The sequence below is a fragment of the Epargyreus clarus genome, unplaced genomic scaffold, assembly GCF_041222505.1.
Source record: "Epargyreus clarus isolate Ecla_fem2 unplaced genomic scaffold, WU_Ecla_fem_2.2 ptg000008l, whole genome shotgun sequence".
In the NCBI taxonomy this organism is placed as follows: Eukaryota; Metazoa; Arthropoda; class Insecta; order Lepidoptera; family Hesperiidae; genus Epargyreus; species Epargyreus clarus.
This window is the reverse complement of record NW_027332216.1, coordinates 14,648,070-14,664,937: the sequence shown is the minus strand read 5'-3', so window position 1 is coordinate 14,664,937 and position 16,868 is coordinate 14,648,070.

Sequence of the window (16,868 nt, the reverse complement as noted above, 5' to 3'; positions counted from 1 at the left end):
CGACACGTCACAATTATCAAATCGGATATTCTATACCTATAAGGTTTTATTATAAAATTGTTTAAAAATAATTATTAAATTCGGAAATAATGACATATAGACATGAACAGCTTCAGATGGAACCCCTGCTGTCTATAGAGTTAGTTACCAATGTCTCTAGGCGGCAGTGACCTCATACTATCAGGTGGGCTACATGCCCATTAGACATTGTAATCTTGAAAGAAAAAGTAGAAGATATATTTTCCCTAATGTTAATCACGTGAGAATAATCTCACAGATCTGTAAAAAGGCCATCAGAAGGCCTGAGGGAAAACGGATCAGATTCGCCCATCTATCTTTGAGGACCGATTGAGACCCTTCGCACGGCAAAGTGTCGACTATCAATCTGCGTTACAGACTACTTTATATCAAATGTTTATATGAAAATATTGAATGCTTAGTTTTATTATTTTATTTACAATTACAATACTGGGAATATTGGGTGAATTATACAGGACAGCAAAGGTTGATGAAGACGATGACAAAGAACTTTGAAGGTGGTAGAACCTTTTGTGGTTCGACTCCGGCGGCACCACCGCCACACATATTTCTACCTAAAACAGCAGTATTAGGTGCTGCTGAGTCCCGGTTTGAAGGGTGTAAGGGAGACAGACTTTTCCGAGGCGTTCCAGCTTAGTCCTGAGGGGTAGCGGCGCATCTGCGGCCGACCTCATGTAGGAATATCTAATCCTATCTGGGGTGGGCTGTATGCTCGTCTGCTACTCCTGTATTATAAAAAAATAAATAAAAAAAAAGTATGAATTCCAAATATACAACTTACAGTCATGGATAATTAAAAAAGCAATTTCGTTAAAACAGAGAATAATGCAGTTGGCAACCCTGTCGCTGTGTCGGCAAAGATTAAACACAGTATGAGACGTGTAAAATCAATTAAGTCGGCTCTAGCTCTCATAGAGGTGCTTATAAAGAGGCAACTCTGCATACTACGAGACGGGGCGTTCTACAATGATGTAATTGTGAAATACAATTATTTTTGAAAAAAAAAACTTTCTAAAAGTTAAAAAATTGTTGTGAAAATAGTCTCAACGCTAAATTGTAAGTACTTTCGGTTTTAATTTTCAGCTATATTTTAGAATTAAGACATTTTAGGGCTTAATTATTTATATGTAAAACTAATAGCAGCGAATACGATATTAGAAAGTTCACTCCCAGCTTCATGGATCATAAACGATGAATTAAGATTTTTTAACTAGAAAATTATAACAGTACTATTGATTGATATGATCTCATCGTATGACGCTTTTTAAGTATGTTGATGTTTCCACACCAATGTATGGACTTGTCACGTAATTATGTCAACGACATCCTTCCTTGTATTACGTAAATGACCACTAAGGAAGGACTTTTGAAATTTGACACCTAAAGGGTCTAAATTTAGGACAACATTTTTACCTACATACAATATCAGTTTTATTAAAAAAAACAACTAACGTGAATGGAATACTCAATTTATAAAATTACTCGTTTTATATCTTTCGAATGTGACCACTATAGAGTGCCCCAGACTTCAGATGGTCGTGTTTTTAATCAAGTGCAGGGTGAGTGAATATCCAGGTATATTACAAGGGCCACCCTTACCGACCCACCCCGCCAAGGCCATTGGATTGAACCTTTGATGTTTTGGGAAAATTTCGTAATAATCCAAACCTTAACTTAGGTGAGGTAAAATCGTCCAAAAGGAATAAAATGTATGTATTTGCGTATAAAGTATGTAAATTTAGTTATATGGAACGATTCTTAGTATATATGAAGAAACAAGTAGATTTCTTATGTAATTTAGCAGTAAACTGGTAATCATGGGCTTTTTTTTTTTTATTTGTCGATGGGATCGACCTGATTACAGGTGAGGTTATGAAGAACCTTCCTAGAAAAGCTGTAATCAAGTTAACTTCCCTAATAAATGCTTCATTCAGAATTCAATATGTTCCAGACTTATGGAAGGTAGCTGAAGTAATAATGATACCAAAACCGGGTAAACCGCCACATGAAGCTGCATCATACAGGCCTATCTCCCTATTGCCTATAATGTCTAAGGTCTTTGAGAAGCTCTTGTTAAAGCGACTCAAACCCATATTAGAACATAAAAACTTTATACCAGATCACCAGTTTGGTTTCAGAGAAAAACACTCCACGATAGATCAGATTCATAGGATCTCTAGTACAATAGAAAAATCATTAGAAGAGAAGAAAATCTGCTCTGCAGTATTTTTAGATGTAGCGCAAGCCTTCGATAAAGTTTGGCATGAAGGCTTGATATTGAAGCTAAGAGCAATGCTACCAAAGCAATTCTCAGAAATATTAATATCTTATATTTCAAACAGAGCTTTCCGAGTGAGACAAGGAGAAGCATACTCAGATCTCAAGCAAATAAATGCTGGCGTACCACAAGGCAGTGTATTGGGGCCGGTCCTGTACCTCTTATACACCTGTGACATTCCAGAAACAGAAAATAACATCTTCGCAACTTTTGCTGATGATACTGCAATTATAGCTGTAGGGAATGATCACGCTGAAGCAGCGGAGAATTGCCAAGTAGCTATCAACAAAGTAATCAATTGGACGAAGAAGTGGCGAATGAAACTCAATGAAACCAAATCAGTGCACATTGATTTTACAAATAGGCATCCTAATTATCAACCTATATATATTAACAATACACCCATTCCATACGCAAACACAGCCAAATATCTTGGCATGACCCTTGATGCGAAGCTGCGCTGGAGAGCTCACGTCAAGAAAAAACGTGACGAGCTGGAGCTCAAATACAGAGCTATGCATTGGCTGCTTGGGAAACATTCCTCGCTGTCTATATACAATAAAATATTGCTATATAAACAAGTCCTAATGCCTGTATGGACATATGGTATTCAACTCTGGGGCTGTACCAAAAAAAGTAATTTAAATATCATACAAACGTTCCAAAATAAAGTACTTAGGGGTATTGCAAATGCACCTTGGTATGTAAGAAACGAAGATCTACATCGGGACCTTCAAGTAGACCTTGTTAAAAAAGTGATTAGCACTTATGCTGAAGGCCATCAAAAAAGACTTCACCATCACGTCAATATCGAGGCGATCCAGCTCCTCGATACGACGGACTTAGTGAGAAGACTCAAAAGGACTAAACCGTTTGAGTTAGTGACATGACACAGTGTAGTGTTAGTGAAGAAGTGATAAGTGAACATTATAGAACACAAGAACAATGTGTCTACTCCTTTATGTGATAAGACAAAGAAGTGCAGTGTCAGAGGACGCCGCCTTCATTATATGATTATTTAGCAGTTTAAGTTAGCGTAAAATTACTCATTAGTCTTATAGTAGGCTAGATTGTAATAAACATAAAGTACCTTATTATTCATTCGGTACTTTATACAAGGAAAAAAAAAAAAAAAAAAAATTTGTCGATGGGGAAACCTTCAAAAGGTACCCGATGTCTTGGGAGCGACACAGGGTTATGTGGGACTCTTACCGCACTAAAACCCCCCCGGTGGCCGTCCTCAGCGCTGCGTAGAGGACTCCGGGATCTCCAAAGGAACGCAACCGGAGCCCTCTTAGCGCAATGCCCCGTCGGGCTCCGCCCAGGTGAGGTTATCGCTCACCGCACCGTCTGGTGCGTACGACGGTATGCGACCACACATACCGCCGTCCTTCCCGGGGCCGTTGGCTGGGCGGTTCGAGCTCCCACTCTTGCCGCCCGCAACCCCAGAAGCCCCCTTTTAGTCGCCTCTTACGACAGGCAGGGGATACCGTAGCCCTATTCTTGTCCCGGAACTACAGGGATAGGTAATCATGGGCCTATTGACATTTGTAATCAAAAACAATGTAGTCCTATCTGAGGTTGACCACACATGGCTTTTTACCTCTAACAACTAACGAAAATGACGTCATTTTTCTTAAAAAATTACATACTATACATTCATATCAATATTGCTACATGATCGTCGGCCAATATATGTAATAGTATCTATACATTGGCTGAGTTTCGAGGTGGTAAACTATTGTTGATGAATTCGATTTTATAGCCCGATGACAATATAATGATGGGTGGATGACAATATAATGATGGGCTAATGATATCGCCCGATGAGTATTCATATTATTCATACAAATTGATCATTGGCCTAAAAACGTGTAATTTTAAACCTACTTTAGTTATAAAAGTGTCAGTGATAAAGACCTAAAGTGATGAAGGCCTAAGTAATTTTGTAGAACAGGTGTCTTAGGCGCTCAAAGACATTACAACTATCATTATCAGGTCGTGAAAGCGTCGCAAAATGTCGTGAAACTCGAAAATAAGGTAAAATTAAACGCCGAAGTAGCACTAGACTTTTTATACCTGTAAGGATATAAACAGATATCAAAGTGTATTAGTATTTATGATTCTAATGAACAATATTTTTAAGGCCTTGTCACGCACTGTAACCTAATCATTGTGCCTAATATGATAATTGATGGATGGATAAAGTCTAACAAGTCTTATTAATAATCAAAAAAGTTTACTACGATAATCAGAAGAAACTCGTCCGGGTATATTGTATTTTAACACATTATTATATTTGATCATAGAAAACTAGATTTTTTTTAAAAAAATGTTGGAGTAGTAAACAAGCTACACCGGATAAAACAAAAATATTAGCTATTTTATTACAGTATTTCACTAGTTATAAACTAATGAATACTGAAATATTACCTGTAACAAGTTGGGATACTGTAACGAGGACAGCCATTAGTGACCGCTCATCAAAGATCACTTAGCGGCGCAAGTGACACAAAGTGTTTTATGGAAGTGTTTATTTACATTTCCTTCAATACTTTTCGGCAATTAAAGTTTGGTAAGACATTTTACTAGGCTATATAAAAATGGAATATTTTGCTTATAGGTATTTGTACTTTATAAAATGGTTGCTGTGTTTGGGTTAAAAAGTTATGTCAAGTATGGTATAGAAAATAGAAGATATTCCAACTTAATACTCAAGTAAAACACATCTATGAGCAACTTTAGATGGTGCTCCCATCCATCTGAAGTAACTTAACAAATTGATACTAAGTTAGTAACTAATAACACTTAAATATAACCTGTAACTATTCAGAATCTGATAACGAGGACATCCATTAGAGACCGCTCATCAAAGATCACTTAGCGGCGCAAGTGACGCAAAGTGTTTTATGGAAGTGTTTATTTACTTTTCCTTCACGGTATTTTTCGGCACTTAAAGTTTCGGTGTGATATTTTACTAGGCAATATAAAAATGGAAATTTTGACAATATTTTCCACCTTGGTTCGACTGTGGTGCTATTATTATGTATTTTTGCCTGCTATAAAAGAATATATTAGGGTGTTATATTGCGGTATGAAGAGTGGCAAGGCTGACACTTTATGGAACATTCCAACGTAAACTACAGCTAGCAACGAAACCGTGATAAATTTTACCTGGAAGTCTTATTTTTTTATGAACCGATCAAAGTCACTCCTCTTTAGGTATTTGATAAGATGATAAGTGGTTCATTCATAATTAGTCCTCAGGGAGTTAAATATATATATGTGACCGACTTCAGGTAGAAGTTCAACCTATTTGAGATCAATTAACAGGTGAATTTGTAGCTCCTTATTCCACTTAATTATCATAAAAAATATAAGTAATTCGATTAGAACTTCCTTCCTTGTAAAAAGGCAGATAATTAAAACAATTTAAGTGCTAATTAATTATTTTGAAAGTACCTACTTACTGCATAATTTTCAAATTACCGTGAACAGTAGGAAGTGAACAAAAAACGTCGTAGAATTAATGAAGGCTCTTCTGGAACGCCAAAAATATTGTCCCGAAAAGCCTATTCATAACTTAAGAGCTACTAATTAACCGTTGCCCTTAATTTTGTATAACGTAATTAGTTATTGCTCGGAGGAACTCGAATTTTAATATTATTTGTGAAAAATTGAAGTTGTTGCAAAAGTTACACCTGCAAATATTGGTAGAATTTGAAGGTGGCAGAACTCGTTACCGCTCCTATTTCTGCCATATTACAGTTCTGTTTATCACTGTTAGTTTGAAGGTTGTTAGGTAGAGGTACTAATAATAAGTGAGGCGTACTAACTTAGTCTTCAGGGGTCGAGATTAATCCGAACTCGAGAAAGAAATATTTTCTTTCTTGGGTTGATAATGGTAATGGTAACAGTAAAATTACTGAGTTTGCAGGAGTGTACTTAAGTCGAGACAGTAACGCATTTGGCAGACTTCAATCCTTGGGCATTGACTACAGATCTATGAGCAGCAGTGGTCAATAATCATCGTGAACCAAAGTCCGTTTTCTGGGAACCACCCACGAAAATCTGTAATCAACATGTACTCCCCTGAGTACTAAGCTGGAATACCTTCGATACCTGGAATACTTTCGATATCCCTTACCTTCCTTTAAGCTTTAAAACGGAAAACTACATCGCAACACTGCTGTTATTAGGCATTGTAGAAGTGATACCTCCGGAGTGGAACCCCAAAGAGTTCTACCAACTTCAAAATGCGCACTATCGAGTTCCATTCGATTCGGTACTTTATACAAGGAAAAAAAAAAAAAAAAAAAATTTGTCGATGGGGAAACCTTCAAAAGGTACCCGATGTCTTGGGAGCGACACAGGGTTATGTGGGACTCTTACCGCACTAAAACCCCCCCGGTGGCCGTCCTCAGCGCTGCGTAGAGGACTCCGGGATCTCCAAAGGAACGCAACCGGAGCCCTCTTAGCGCAATGCCCCGTCGGGCTCCGCCCAGGTGAGGTTATCGCTCACCGCACCGTCTGGTGCGTACGACGGTATGCGACCACACATACCGCCGTCCTTCCCGGGGCCGTTGGCTGGGCGGTTCGAGCTCCCACTCTTGCCGCCCGCAACCCCAGAAGCCCCCTTTTAGTCGCCTCTTACGACAGGCAGGGGATACCGTAGCCCTATTCTTGTCCCGGAACTACAGGGATAGGTAATCATGGGCCTATTGACATTTGTAATCAAAAACAATGTAGTCCTATCTGAGGTTGACCACACATGGCTTTTTACCTCTAACAACTAACGAAAATGACGTCATTTTTCTTAAAAAATTACATACTATACATTCATATCAATATTGCTACATGATCGTCGGCCAATATATGTAATAGTATCTATACATTGGCTGAGTTTCGAGGTGGTAAACTATTGTTGATGAATTCGATTTTATAGCCCGATGACAATATAATGATGGGTGGATGACAATATAATGATGGGCTAATGATATCGCCCGATGAGTATTCATATTATTCATACAAATTGATCATTGGCCTAAAAACGTGTAATTTTAAACCTACTTTAGTTATAAAAGTGTCAGTGATAAAGACCTAAAGTGATGAAGGCCTTAGTAATTTTGTAGAACAGGTGTCTTAGGCGCTCAAAGACATTACAACTATCATTATCAGGTCGTGAAAGCGTCGCAAAATGTCGTGAAACTCGAAAATAAGGTAAAATTAAACGCCGAAGTAGCACTAGACTTTTTATACCTGTAAGGATATAAACAGATATCAAAGTGTATTAGTATTTATGATTCTAATGAACAATATTTTTAAGGCCTTGTCACGCACTGTAACCTAATCATTGTGCCTAATATGATAATTGATGGATGGATAAAGTCTAACAAGTCTTATTAATAATCAAAAAAGTTTACTACGATAATCAGAAGAAACTCGTCCGGGTATATTGTATTTTAACACATTATTATATTTGATCATAGAAAACTAGATTTTTTTTAAAAAAATGTTGGAGTAGTAAACAAGCTACACCGGATAAAACAAAAATATTAGCTATTTTATTACAGTATTTCACTAGTTATAAACTAATGAATACTGAAATATTACCTGTAACAAGTTGGGATACTGTAACGAGGACAGCCATTAGTGACCGCTCATCAAAGATCACTTAGCGGCGCAAGTGACACAAAGTGTTTTATGGAAGTGTTTATTTACATTTCCTTCAATACTTTTCGGCAATTAAAGTTTGGTAAGACATTTTACTAGGCTATATAAAAATGGAATATTTTGCTTATAGGTATTTGTACTTTATAAAATGGTTGCTGTGTTTGGGTTAAAAAGTTATGTCAAGTATGGTATAGAAAATAGAAGATATTCCAACTTAATACTCAAGTAAAACACATCTATGAGCAACTTTAGATGGTGCTCCCATCCATCTGAAGTAACTTAACAAATTGATACTAAGTTAGTAACTAATAACACTTAAATATAACCTGTAACTATTCAGAATCTGATAACGAGGACATCCATTAGAGACCGCTCATCAAAGATCACTTAGCGGCGCAAGTGACGCAAAGTGTTTTATGGAAGTGTTTATTTACTTTTCCTTCACGGTATTTTTCGGCACTTAAAGTTTCGGTGTGATATTTTACTAGGCAATATAAAAATGGAAATTTTGACAATATTTTCCACCTTGGTTCGACTGTGGTGCTATTATTATGTATTTTTGCCTGCTATAAAAGAATATATTAGGGTGTTATATTGCGGTATGAAGAGTGGCAAGGCTGACACTTTATGGAACATTCCAACGTAAACTACAGCTAGCAACGAAACCGTGATAAATTTTACCTGGAAGTCTTATTTTTTTATGAACCGATCAAAGTCACTCCTCTTTAGGTATTTGATAAGATGATAAGTGGTTCATTCATAATTAGTCCTCAGGGAGTTAAATATATATATGTGACCGACTTCAGGTAGAAGTTCAACCTATTTGAGATCAATTAACAGGTGAATTTGTAGCTCCTTATTCCACTTAATTATCATAAAAAATATAAGTAATTCGATTAGAACTTCCTTCCTTGTAAAAAGGCAGATAATTAAAACAATTTAAGTGCTAATTAATTATTTTGAAAGTACCTACTTACTGCATAATTTTCAAATTACCGTGAACAGTAGGAAGTGAACAAAAAACGTCGTAGAATTAATGAAGGCTCTTCTGGAACGCCAAAAATATTGTCCCGAAAAGCCTATTCATAACTTAAGAGCTACTAATTAACCGTTGCCCTTAATTTTGTATAACGTAATTAGTTATTGCTCGGAGGAACTCGAATTTTAATATTATTTGTGAAAAATTGAAGTTGTTGCAAAAGTTACACCTGCAAATATTGGTAGAATTTGAAGGTGGCAGAACTCGTTACCGCTCCTATTTCTGCCATATTACAGTTCTGTTTATCACTGTTAGTTTGAAGGTTGTTAGGTAGAGGTACTAATAATAAGTGAGGCGTACTAACTTAGTCTTCAGGGGTCGAGATTAATCCGAACTCGAGAAAGAAATATTTTCTTTCTTGGGTTGATAATGGTAATGGTAACAGTAAAATTACTGAGTTTGCAGGAGTGTACTTAAGTCGAGACAGTAACGCATTTGGCAGACTTCAATCCTTGGGCATTGACTACAGATCTATGAGCAGCAGTGGTCAATAATCATCGTGAACCAAAGTCCGTTTTCTGGGAACCACCCACGAAAATCTGTAATCAACATGTACTCCCCTGAGTACTAAGCTGGAATACCTTCGATACCTGGAATACTTTCGATATCCCTTACCTTCCTTTAAGCTTTAAAACGGAAAACTACATCGCAACACTGCTGTTATTAGGCATTGTAGAAGTGATACCTCCGGAGTGGAACCCCAAAGAGTTCTACCAACTTCAAAATGCGCACTATCGAGTTCCATTCGAGAAAATTCTGAACCCATAGTAACCATACGGGAGGTTTTACTTAAATTGGACGAGGTCTAGAAAAAATGGATATATCACATCACGAACACGACCGACGACGTATGATCCGACGCTAGGAGCAGATGCTGCGTCTTCATATTTTATAAGATGCACGTTTAAACCACTTAGGATATTTTACGATTATGGCTCTTTTGTCTTTCGCCTTAAATTTTTGGAGTCATACTTCTTTTCTTTTGGAAATAATTATCGGATACGAGTCACATGTTACGTGTGTACGCATTATACCCGCACTCCTTTGTAATTATTTTTATTAAGTAGAACAAAGAAGTATAACTTCATTTTATTAAATACGTCAAAGAAGTTTAACTTCTAACATAAGTACACATACGCTTTTTGTATAAATAGAAAACGGACTTTGGTTCACGATGATTATTGACCACTGCTGCTCATAGATCTGTAGTCAATGCCCAAGGATTGAAGTCTGCCAAATGCGTTACTGTCTCGACTTAAGTACACTCCTGCAAACTCAGTAATTTTACTGTTACCATTACCATTATCAACCCAAGAAAGAAAATATTTCTTTCTCGAGTTCGGATTAATCTCGACCCCTGAAGACTAAGTTAGTACGCCTCACTTATTATTAGTACCTCTACCTAACAACCTTCAAACTAACAGTGATAAACAGAACTGTAATATGGCAGAAATAGGAGCGGTAACGAGTTCTGCCACCTTCAAATTCTACCAATATTTGCAGGTGTAACTTTTGCAACAACTTCAATTTTTCACAAATAATATTAAAATTCGAGTTCCTCCGAGCAATAACTAATTACGTTATACAAAATTAAGGGCAACGGTTAATTAGTAGCTCTTAAGTTATGAATAGGCTTTTCGGGACAATATTTTTGGCGTTCCAGAAGAGCCTTCATTAATTCTACGACGTTTTTTGTTCACTTCCTACTGTTCACGGTAATTTGAAAATTATGCAGTAAGTAGGTACTTTCAAAATAATTAATTAGCACTTAAATTGTTTTAATTATCTGCCTTTTTACAAGGAAGGAAGTTCTAATCGAATTACTTATATTTTTTATGATAATTAAGTGGAATAAGGAGCTACAAATTCACCTGTTAATTGATCTCAAATAGGTTGAACTTCTACCTGAAGTCGGTCACATATATATATTTAACTCCCTGAGGACTAATTATGAATGAACCACTTATCATCTTATCAAATACCTAAAGAGGAGTGACTTTGATCGGTTCATAAAAAAATAAGACTTCCAGGTAAAATTTATCACGGTTTCGTTGCTAGCTGTAGTTTACGTTGGAATGTTCCATAAAGTGTCAGCCTTGCCACTCTTCATACCGCAATATAACACCCTAATATATTCTTTTATAGCAGGCAAAAATACATAATAATAGCACCACAGTCGAACCAAGGTGGAAAATATTGTCAAAATTTCCATTTTTATATTGCCTAGTAAAATATCACACCGAAACTTTAAGTGCCGAAAAATACCGTGAAGGAAAAGTAAATAAACACTTCCATAAAACACTTTGCGTCACTTGCGCCGCTAAGTGATCTTTGATGAGCGGTCTCTAATGGATGTCCTCGTTATCAGATTCTGAATAGTTACAGGTTATATTTAAGTGTTATTAGTTACTAACTTAGTATCAATTTGTTAAGTTACTTCAGATGGATGGGAGCACCATCTAAAGTTGCTCATAGATGTGTTTTACTTGAGTATTAAGTTGGAATATCTTCTATTTTCTATACCATACTTGACATAACTTTTTAACCCAAACACAGCAACCATTTTATAAAGTACAAATACCTATAAGCAAAATATTCCATTTTTATATAGCCTAGTAAAATGTCTTACCAAACTTTAATTGCCGAAAAGTATTGAAGGAAATGTAAATAAACACTTCCATAAAACACTTTGTGTCACTTGCGCCGCTAAGTGATCTTTGATGAGCGGTCACTAATGGCTGTCCTCGTTACAGTATCCCAACTTGTTACAGGTAATATTTCAGTATTCATTAGTTTATAACTAGTGAAATACTGTAATAAAATAGCTAATATTTTTGTTTTATCCGGTGTAGCTTGTTTACTACTCCAACATTTTTTTAAAAAAAATCTAGTTTTCTATGATCAAATATAATAATGTGTTAAAATACAATATACCCGGACGAGTTTCTTCTGATTATCGTAGTAAACTTTTTTGATTATTAATAAGACTTGTTAGACTTTATCCATCCATCAATTATCATATTAGGCACAATGATTAGGTTACAGTGCGTGACAAGGCCTTAAAAATATTGTTCATTAGAATCATAAATACTAATACACTTTGATATCTGTTTATATCCTTACAGGTATAAAAAGTCTAGTGCTACTTCGGCGTTTAATTTTACCTTATTTTCGAGTTTCACGACATTTTGCGACGCTTTCACGACCTGATAATGATAGTTGTAATGTCTTTGAGCGCCTAAGACACCTGTTCTACAAAATTACTTAGGCCTTCATCACTTTAGGTCTTTATCACTGACACTTTTATAACTAAAGTAGGTTTAAAATTACACGTTTTTAGGCCAATGATCAATTTGTATGAATAATATGAATACTCATCGGGCGATATCATTAGCCCATCATTATATTGTCATCCACCCATCATTATATTGTCATCGGGCTATAAAATCGAATTCATCAACAATAGTTTACCACCTCGAAACTCAGCCAATGTATAGATACTATTACATATATTGGCCGACGATCATGTAGCAATATTTTATCAGTGGTACCTGATACCTCCCTTGGTAAGGGAGACAGATTTTTCCGAGGAGTTCCCGCTTAGACCTCAGGGGTGGCGGCGCATCTGTGGCCGACCTCAAGTAGGAATATCTAATCCTATCTGGGGTTGATTACAGATGTCCATGGGCGGCAGTAGCCACTTACCATCAGGTGGACTGTATGCTCGTCTGCTACTCCTTTATTATAAAAAAAAACTCTTCGATCCAATTATACTGGCGATTATAAAGTTTCTATATCACTGGATATTCTTTGCGTATTAACTACATAACAACATAGTATTATGTATGCATTACATTGTGTACGTTATTTCATGCATTACTTTTAATACTGATTACGTTACAATACATATAAGTAAAAGTTGCTTTCTTTTTGTACCATCGCTATATTATTTAAAATATTAATTGTTCCTCGGAAAATAGGTTTTTAACCGCTATGTAGATAAATTTGCAGTGAAAATTGTTCATCGCTTCTAGCTTATCGCCTATCTAACAACAAATACCTAATACGTCACTTTGGCGTCGCAGCTGCTTACGTTACTTGTAGCGCTCATTAGGCGAGGCTTCTTCGGAAATGTTTTCTGACGTCACACGTTAAATACCGTGTAACGTCTTGTGACGTGACTTTTTTTACACACGTATAGTATAAATTATGCTTTCTACAATCATAGCCTCACAGTAGGTGTGCCATGGACACACAACGGCAATCATATTCAAACCCAGATAGAAGTCCTAACTGAAGTTGGTAACGCTTGCGTTGCTACACCTGAGAATTAAGATGGAATGCCTTACGTGCACGTTCTTCAAACTGAACACTCTATACTGGTGTGACGGTGGTGCCTTCAGATTTATGAAGTTGCATCTAATAGTAACTTAATACGCTTTCTGCACTCAGTGTCCATAGTAAGATGTGTGACATGGATACTATTCACACATAAGAAAGTTATGTAACCGTCTATGTGTGAATCCAAACCCAGAATAGATTTTTTTACATTTTGTTTCCCTGACCGAGAGTCGAACCTGGAACCGTGACGCTGATATAGTCGTCGTTTAATAACCTGTTCATAATAAACTTAAAGTATTCCTACAAATAGTCTTGCGTGACTGAACATAATATGAAATAGCTAAAGTTTTGGACACAAAAATATTGTTTATTTTGTTAAAACATTTCTTTGTTTCCAACTGTTTTTACACCGAAAAGGTTTCATGCACTCAGGACATTGACATTTTTAGTACAGAAGAGAGAAATACATTTATTATTTACCAAGAAAAGCGGAGAACACGAAAAATATATTACTTGTATGTTTAAAATAATATCTTATATATAAAATTCTCGTGTCACAATGTTAGTTACTCCTCCGAAACGGCTTTACCGATTTTCACCAAAGGTTGTATGCATATTCAGTAGGTCTGAGAATCGGCTACTATTTTTTTTTTTCATACCCCTAAGTGATAAGGGGTTTTCACTCTTAACATTTTTTTATTTATATGGCAACACAACGTTTGCCGGGTCAGCTAGTATTTTTATAATATTGAAATAGCAAACGAGCATGCAGTCCACCTGGTGGTAATTGGCTACTTTTCCTCATTGATATCTGTAATCAACCCCAGATAATATTAGATTTCTACCGGAGGTTGGCAACATATGCTTTGCTGAGTAAGTAATGATAAGTATGTCCCCATTACCACAGCCTTCAAACCAGAACACAGCAGCGTTTAACATTGCTGTTTTAGGCAGAAATAGGTGTAGCGGTGGTGTCGCCAGAGTCGAATCACAGCGGACTCTACCACAATTAAAATTATTTTCCTTGTTTCATTTACAATTGTTTATCCTCTAAAAACTGTCAACATGCACTTAGTACATTGACATTTTTAGTATAGAACAGTGAAACTTGAAGGTGGTAGAACCCTTTGAGGTTCGACTCCGGCGGCACCACCGCCACACCTATTTCTGCCTTATAACAGCAGTGTTAAGCGCTGCTGTGTTCTGGTTTGAAGGGTGTGGTAAGGGAGACATACTTTTCCGAGGCGTTCCAGCTTAGTCCTCAAGGGTAGCGGTGCATCTGTGGCCGACCTCCGGTACGAATATACAATCCTATCTGGAGTCGATTACAGATGCCACTTACCATCAGGTGGACTGCATGCTCGTCTGCTACTCCATATTATTATAAAAAAAGAAACACACTTATTACTCGTAGCAAGAAAAGTTGAAATCGCGCGAAATATAATGAAATTTTGAAAAATAATATAATTAGGTTTTAATCTAGCGAAGGACACTCAAATGGTATTACTGTCGGACAGGTGACCTGCAAAATTATTATACGGCTTCAGCAGCCCTTATTACAATGTATTATGAGTCGAAACCGCGTATTTAGGTGAAGGCGAAGTTCGGTCTGAATTAACTGGAATGGTTCATCCCCTACTATGTTGTTTTATAATTTTTATATTATATTTACTTTATTTTTCATGGTAACCTGTACCCTTACCAGGAGTTTTTACGTTTCGACAAATATGACTGTTTTGGTATTTGTTTACGTATTTGCCCATACAAATTCCAATCAGCGCCCCTAGCGGATTGTGTCAGAACTAGGAAATCGTATGGGCCAATACGTAAACAAATACCAAAACAGTCATATTTGTCAAAACGTAAACTCATAGTAAGGGTACTGAGGTATATTGATGGCACAGTGATAGAAACTCGGCCACTTAATAGGTGGGTCCAAAATTCAAGTCTCAGTCAGCTGTAATTTTTCAAAGTTATGAGCGTATTATAAATGGACACTTGATTTAACGGTAAGTAAGACAACGTGAAGAAACCTACATGCCTGCCATTTCTTCTCTGCCGCTGCTGCTGCTGTCCACCTACAAGTGGACTACCACCTTCAAGTTTCACTGTTCTATACTAAAAATGTCAATGTACTAAGTGCATGTTGACAGTTTTTAGAGGATAAACAATTGTAAATGAAACAAGGAAAATAATTTTAATTGTGGTAGAGTCCGCTGTGATTCGACTCTGGCGACACCACCGCTACACCTATTTCTGCCTAAAACAGCAATGTTAAACGCTGCTGTGTTCTGGTTTGAAGGCTGTGGTAATGGGGACATACTTATCATTACTTACTCAGCAAAGCATATGTTGCCAACCTCCGGTAGAAATCTAATATTATCTGGGGTTGATTACAGATATCAATGAGGAAAAGTAGCCAATTACCACCAGGTGGACTGCATGCTCGTTTGCTATTTCAATATTATAAAAATACTAGCTGACCCGGCAAACGTTGTGTTGCCATATAAATAAAAAAATGTTAAGAGTGAAAACCCCTTATCACTTAGGGGTATGAAAAAAAAAAATAGTAGCCGATTCTCAGACCTACTGAATATGCATACAACCTTTGGTGAAAATCGGTAAAGCCGTTTCGGAGGAGTAACTAACATTGTGACACGAGAATTTTATATATAAGATATTATTTTAAACATACAAGTAATATATTTTTCGTGTTCTCCGCTTTTCTTGGTAAATAATAAATGTATTTCTCTCTTCTGTACTAAAAATGTCAATGTCCTGAGTGCATGAAACCTTTTCGGTGTAAAAACAGTTGGAAACAAAGAAATGTTTTAACAAAATAAACAATATTTTTGTGTCCAAAACTTTAGCTATTTCATATTATGTTCAGTCACGCAAGACTATTTGTAGGAATACTTTAAGTTTATTATGAACAGGTTATTAAACGACGACTATATCAGCGTCACGGTTCCAGGTTCGACTCTCGGTCAGGGAAACAAAATGTAAAAAAATCTATTCTGGGTTTGGATTCACACATAGACGGTTACATAACTTTCTTATGTGTGAATAGTATCCATGTCACACATCTTACTATGGACACTGAGTGCAGAAAGCGTATTAAGTTACTATTAGATGCAACTTCATAAATCTGAAGGCACCACCGTCACACCAGTATAGAGTGTTCAGTTTGAAGAACGTGCACGTAAGGCATTCCATCTTAATTCTCAGGTGTAGCAACGCAAGCGTTACCAACTTCAGTTAGGACTTCTATCTGGGTTTGAATATGATTGCCGTTGTGTGTCCATGGCACACCTACTGTGAGGCTATGATTGTAGAAAGCATAATTTATACTATACGTGTGTAAAAAAAGTCACGTCACAAGACGTTACACGGTATTTAACGTGTGACGTCAGAAAACATTTCCGAAGAAGCCTCGCCTAATGAGCGCTACAAGTAACGTAAGCAGCTGCGACGCCAAAGTGACGTATTAGGTATTTG